A 7484-nucleotide genomic window follows, 5' to 3' on the forward strand; every position below is an offset into this window, starting at 1 on the left:
AAAAAAATTAAAAAGTTAATAACTCTATATATAAATAAAAAACTAAAAAAAATTAAAATCAAAATGTGTCCACTTAATTGCAGTTCCCCAAAAAAAACTGTCGAAGAAAAGACACAATGAAGAAAATAAATAAAACACACAATTATAACTAAAAAACACAATATATCACAAAATATAACACAATCCCGAATAAAATATAACACAATGTTGAGGAATGTAACACAATATTAAGAAAAAAAAGACATAATGTTAAAAAAAATACACAATTATTGACGAAAATAAACACAAAACACAATGATAACAAAAAAACATAATGATCTTTTTCACTTAACATTGTGTCTTTTTTGAATATTATTATTATTATTTTTAAGAACGAGGGAGACAATGAAAACATTTTTGTATTTTTACATTTTTCGTTTTTGTATTTAAATTTGAGTTATGATTTTTTTATTATTTTTAGAGGTTTTTTTTATGTATACCCATCCTTCTCATTTTTGTCCCGCTTTGTAAAATAACTTGGCCCTAAAAGATAATACGTCATATGATTAGTTGACCTTTAATCAACTTTATGTATATCTAAGTAAGATGCAAAATCTAAACTTTACGTAATTTTATTTAACAATGAATTCTTTTTACCATTGTTGACTATGAAACTTGAATCCAATACCTTCAAGGTCTTTAAAGACCTTATCTATCCAATGAGCCATCAATAACTATTTTTTTACAAACAAATGTGACTCCTATTTTATTTTACACTAATTAAACTACCCTCTAACCTAAAACCTAAAACATCTTTTTAAAAAAAACATGTACCTCTGTTGAATGGGCTAGCCCCCACATTGCCACATAGGCCTGCTCATTAACTATTTTGGATATCTCATATTAGGTGTCAAGAACACCAAATTACCAATCTAATTTACTGCACCGACTATTAATACCAAAGTCTATTATACAAGCTAATAAATGCAAACAAATAACCACTAGTAGAAAAGGAGAAAGTTTCCTATTAATTTTTCCGACAAAATACCGAAAAATACAATTTCCCACAATTTAGTGGGATTTTTCCGACAAAAAAATGTAGAAAAATATCCGATGATATTTTCCGACAGTTTTCCGACCAAACAGCTTCAAATTAAAATTCCTCGCAATTCCATCGCTAGTTTTCAAAGGGTTCCGATACGCTGCCGACAAATTTTCCATTTATTTATTGATAAATTTAATCTAATAAGTTAAATAAGAAAAATAATAAAATTTTTATGTTTTTGTCGGAAACTTATTGAAAACTTTATGAATATTCCGACAAATTTCCGACGATAGTAAACGTATTATTATTTTTATTCATTTTATGAAAATTTAATACTTTCTTAACAATTGTCGGAACATTGTGGGAAATATATAAACCTTCCGATAATTTTCCGAGGAATGTTGAAACAATTATTGAAGTTATTTTTATTAAATCATTAATACATCTGGTTGACTAATATAATAAAGAAAAAAGGTATTATTCTGCAATAATAATTAAATAGTTTATCTATTAAACCTACTAATTATAAGTAATAATAATATAAATAAGTTTTTGAAATATAGTTTATAATTTTAATAACATTAATGGTTAAATACTTTTAATAATATAAGAATATTATTGTTATGAACACAATATAATAAAAAGAAAAATTTATAATTAAGGATTATTTTTGTTATTTACATAATGTGTATACGTATATGTACCTGCGTATGCGTTATCGCGTGTGCGTCTTAGTTAGTGTGTACGTGTAGAGTGTGTACTCGTATGTGTTAGTGCATGCATGCCTGTGAGTGTGTGTATGCATAATGTAGGGCTGACAATTTATTTATGAGACACGAATACACGACACGTAACTACACGACACGTAACTACACAACTTTAACAGGTAATAGGTAAGGCTTTAACATGTTTCGTGTACTAAACAGGCAGATACGAATTTACCTGTTAAGTACATGTTAAGGACCTGGTTATATATATATATATATAAAAGTTATCATAAACCCTAAATTCCTAAAACATTCTCATTCTCTATTTCTCACCAGTCACAACTCACGGCATTCCATCTCGGCCATTAGGCCCTCTCCGGCCATCAGCGCCGCCACAGGTGCTTCCTCCAGCCCCGCAGTCGCAAGTGGTTTCTCCCACAGCTTGCTGCCTCATCGTTAACCCTACTTAGTAAGTTATTAATCTATCTACTTGGAATTCAATTTACTACCTACCTATTATTCATCTAGTTTTTAGATCTTTATAGTTTGTAGTGTATACCATGTAGTAACATGTTCGTGTTTAGGATACAGGTACACGATAAGTTTTCGTGTTCATATTTTATCGTGTACGGGTATACACGATATGCTAGCCCTACATACATGGTAATAGTGTATGTGCATATGACATATATGTGCCAGCGTGTATGCTATTGCACGTATGTGTATAAGGTGTAAGAGTGTGCTCTATAAGTAGGTGTTTGTGTAGCGCACACGTACGTGTGTTAGTGTATGTATATGCTTGAATATGTGTAAGTGTTAATGTATGTGTGTGCCTAAGTATGTGTATGCAGTAGTGTATGTATGTGTGCTAGTTTAAGTGTGTGTGTGTGCATGTGCGTATGTGTTATACTGAACGCTGTGGGCGTAAAGCCAATTTGAGTTAAGCCCACTTCATCGTCAATGTGACATCACTTTTGCATGCGGAGGGGTGGCAAGGGGCGTTAGAACACGAGTTATTGTGGTATCCCCGACATTACTCCACAACGTTCAGCCATAGAGTATGTATTTGTATGAGTATAGCATATGCACGAGTGTGTGCGTTTTAGGTGTTGTTGTATGTTAGTATGTATGGGGTTATATATAAAAAATTTTTGTATGTTTTATATTATTGTGTTAGCTTGTTTGTTAAATTTATTTTGTTTTATATTTTATAATTAATAATATTATATATCTTTTTTCATTTTGTCAGAAGGTAAACGGAATATACAAAGACTTCTCACAAAATAGCGAGAATACATTGTTTCTTCAAAAAATTGAAAGCCAGGTTTCGAACCAGAGTAATTTCAATTTCTAAACGAGTACGTTAAACTTACCACTCGCATTGTATTTTCATTTGTTATGGATTCCTTTCCTTTAATAATTCTTATAAAGTGATGCTAAGAAAACCCAAAACCCAAAATAATAACTTGTTGGCGCTAAGTTTTTCCCCAACTTCAAACCCTTGGCGCCTTCCCTATCCCTAATTCTTTAATTCACTTCCCACCACATATTCCTTACCCTCGCAGAATCCATCATAATTTTGTGTTCAGCAGATTTCTAAGTTTTTTGTGGATATTGAACAATTTAATTGATTATACCATAGCAGTTTTATTTTTATTACCATTTTACAGAAGTTCAATTTACAAAAAATATATTTGCTTCATCTATTCTTTAGACTAAATTGATGCGCAACTAGCTTTTACTTTAAAAACCATTGCTGTAATGAACTGTGCTATTTTACATTTAAGACAGAACTGCAGATGGTTCTAGATGGTATATATTCTTTCATAGGTTGTATAAACAAAAGGCATTATCTCTAATGGTCTTATTTTTAATTTACAAAAGAGTTACTTGGAAATTATGTGATGACATAACAATATATTACCTTAGAACAACTCATAGTTTGGTCGGTATGTATATGTGTGTATTATTGTTAGGTTAGTATGTATATTAGTGTCTTATTGTTAAGTTTTAACACTTGTGGAATTTTATTTTGGAGGTAAAGAAAAATGCCCTTGAATAGAGAATGGATGTACACAATGAGAACCAATACAGGCAGTTCTTTTAATCTGCGATTTTAACAAGTAGTCTCTTATTTCTTGGATTTTGCATACGAAAATGCAAAAAACAAAGAAAATGGGAAAATTAGGTACCCATGTAGTAAATGGTACTTACACTTATATTATTTCCAATCATATGTTTTGTTAATATTTTATTATTTATCTAACTGTTGTATTTTAAATGCAGGCTGTATACATTATGGATGAGAATGGTGGTGGTCCTCGTACTCTTGGTGGAAAGGAAGCTCCAGGAAAACGTGGTGGTAATGGTACTCGCAGTGGTAGCGGTACTCGCAGTGTTCATATTCAAGAGTCTGTTTCTCATTGATACCCACGCCACCAAAGAGACTAAAAAGAGATTGCGCGATGGGGAAATCAATATTAATGACTTAGAGCTGTTAGAGTTCATCACAACACGATCAAAAGAATCATTTGTAAGTTATCATTTACATATGTGTATATATATATAATTATTGTATTAACTATTATTATTACATAGTGACTTGCTTTGAATTTATTAAAATGCAGACATTGTTCCACGAAGAACTTGAGAAGGAATATGGGCCGGACAACGATCAGAATCCTGATCGGGATGAGCTTGCTGTGTGGGAGCGATTGCATTCAAAAGTTTGGCCGGATGTTTGGGATAGGATCTTCTGATCCGTGTTTTGTGGTGACCGGGTCACAGTTATCATTTTGCAGGTCTATTACACATGGTGATGCTCGACAGTCACAGGAGGTATTGTTAATATTAACATTATTAATATTGTTAAGTCACATATATTTCAGTTTAGGTATTTTAGGTTTGTCTTCACATTTTTTAGGCACGTGTAATTCTTTTTGTTTACGTGTATGGTCAAGCGAACATGATCTCAATTTGTAACTGGTATAGTGTAGGTTTGACTTGCACCTATTTTAGGCATTTGGTACTTGTTTTCTAGTATAAGGTAAGACATTTTTGGTAAATTATAGTGTAAATTAGGGACATCATTGTGATCTGCTGTATAAAATAGGCTTGGGGCACCATGTCAGTTTGTTGTTTAAATTGAGGACACCATTGTCATTTGCTTTTTTATTCCCACAATACCAAATTTGCACACAGATTATTGTGTTTTCACCTAAATAGTATTTGAACTCGGTGTCTATTCCAAATTGTTTGATTATGCTAACATCTAATTAACATGATAATTTGATCATGTCTTAAAATGGCCCGATAGCATTTTGATTAGCATTACTATTTATAAACTGATATATATTAACTAATTATATATGTTTTAACAAATTATAGGTCAAAGATCTTCAAGCCCAGTTAGAACAAGAAACGAAGGCTCGACAAAACATGGAAAAGTGCTTAACACAAAGGGCAAGAGACGCGGAAATAAAGCGGGCCAAACGTGAAAGGCTACAAAGACAAATGGAAACAGATTTGGAAAAAGAGCGGGCTGAACGCGAAAAAGAGCGGTCAGAGCGTGAAATAGAGTGGGCTGAACGCGAAAAACGACAAAAACAGTTTGAAGAAATTATGAAAAAAATTTGCCGATTAGTAGTTTGTCAACTGTTTGGTATTTTGCAATAAAACATATGTTAGTTTATTTGGTATTTTGACATGGTAAAACACTAAAACGGGTAGTATTTTGTTTGGTCGTTGTAAAAGATTCGCTTATTTTAAATTATGTTTTTGTTTTCTAGAATTTAGTTTTTTATATTAAATTTTTTAAAGAAATAATCAGGTTTTTTGGTTATTTTTTAATCTATGATTGTCAGCATTGTCAGAATAAAAAAACTTAAAATTAACTTTGGTCGGAAGTTCACCAGTAAATATTAAACAAAAAGAATACTTAAAAAAATATTGTTTTGTCGGAAATTCGTCGCTACGATTAAGATTGTTTAATATTTATATAAAATGATTTGTCGGAAGTTTATCGGAAATAAAATAAAACTAATTATTATTACTACTTAATTTTTATGATTAATAAATATAAAAAGATATTAATTAAATTATGTTTTGTGATTAGTGAAGAAACGTGGATCGACTCACTGGTAGACGATCTACTTTCCTCGGGTGTGATTGTACTATTTCACCGATGGTTTTCTTGGATCTGGGCTCTTCCACCTACAAAATGAACAGCACCGTCAACTTACCCCTCAGAAAGGGACAGAGGGGTCCTCTTTGGGGTAACCCTCCGGTGTGAGAATAAGTATTTTGTAGGAGAAGATAATGTTATGAGTAAGGAAATCTGGAGAGTATTGCTTGATAGCTGAATACTCTGTGATTTGCTGTGATTGTGTGTGTTACTGGCTGTAACTGTGTGTTGTTGGATGATCTTTTCCTTGTGGAGTTGATGCTGTATTTATAGTGCTAGGGTTTCCACTGATTGGGCTCAGCCTTGTTGGCCTCCTCCAATTGCTCTGCGCCACGTGTCCTCTGGGACACCTGGTGCTTTCTCATTGGTTGTAATCACGTGGTAGCACATGTGTTATGCTGAGTTGTCCACCTTTCATTTGGCAGCTGTCAACATCAGCATATTCTTATTCCTTAAAAAGATACCTTCTGGAAGGTTGTCTGACGTGCACAACCAAGGTTGCCCTAATCCTGATTTGGATAAGGACGAGGTTGATTATGTGCATGTGTGATATGCGCCTATCCTGAGGATGCGCGAGGTCTTCTCTTTATTCTCACGCGCAGATGTTTCATGCGCAGATGTGATATGCACGAGCATGCGATATGCGTCATGCGCGGATGCGCCACGCGCATATGTGATATGCGTGAGCATATGTGATGCCTGAGCATCTGTGGTGCCTGGGCATATGATGCCTGAGCATGTGTGGTGCCTGGGCATATGATGCCTGAGCATGTGTGGTGCCTGGGCATATGATGCCTGAGCATATGTGATATGCGCCATGCGCATAGGTTTTGGCTTTGTGCCTTCGTAATGTCTTGATTTCAAGTCACTTGTCTGTATCTTGTGGGTTGACCCGCCTTGCTCGGTGTTGAGGCGGGTACATACCTCTTCAAGCCCCCCCAATCTAATGTGTGTTTTGTCTCGCGCGAGCGAGGTAAGATAGATGTTAGACTAAATAGTTTGCTTTTTTAGTAGGGGTTTTGTCTTTTTCTTCTTATTACTCGTCATTGCGCGAAGATCTATCCTTTTGGTTGAAAACGAAACGTCCCTGAACGTGGTTGGTTGTTGCTGACATGGGTCAGTGATGGAGACGTGTCAGACCTTTCGTGTGCTCGAGGTGCTACAGTTGCCTTTCGTGTCCCCTCACAGAGTGTCAGGAACACGTGTCGCGCTCGCATTGGTCCGTTCCTGCGAGTGGTGGCGCATGAACTCTGGTAACAGCTGTATTATTTCTTTTCGTGTCCCCTCACACAGTTGTCAGGGACACGTGTCGCGCTCGCGTTGGCTTACGCCTGCGAGTGGGGGCGCGTGAAGTCCGATCAGCACCCATTTTTCTCTCTCCTGGGTCTATAAAAGCCAGCCCTTAGAGTTTTTTATCCTTCATCTTCTTGTTTATTATTCTGAGCTTTTCTTTCTTTCTTTCATTCTATTCCCTTTGTTCTGCTTCCAAATATCTGTTATTCAGAAACAACCTTCGTTCGTTGTCATAGTTGTATGTCTGATAGCTCAGACAACACAATCTCCCCCATCC

This window comes from Bidens hawaiensis, unplaced genomic scaffold (genome assembly GCF_021521415.1).
Source record: "Bidens hawaiensis isolate Kalapana, Puna unplaced genomic scaffold, B.hawaiensis_p1.1 tig00004839_1, whole genome shotgun sequence".
NCBI classification, from domain to species: domain Eukaryota; kingdom Viridiplantae; phylum Streptophyta; class Magnoliopsida; order Asterales; family Asteraceae; genus Bidens; species Bidens hawaiensis.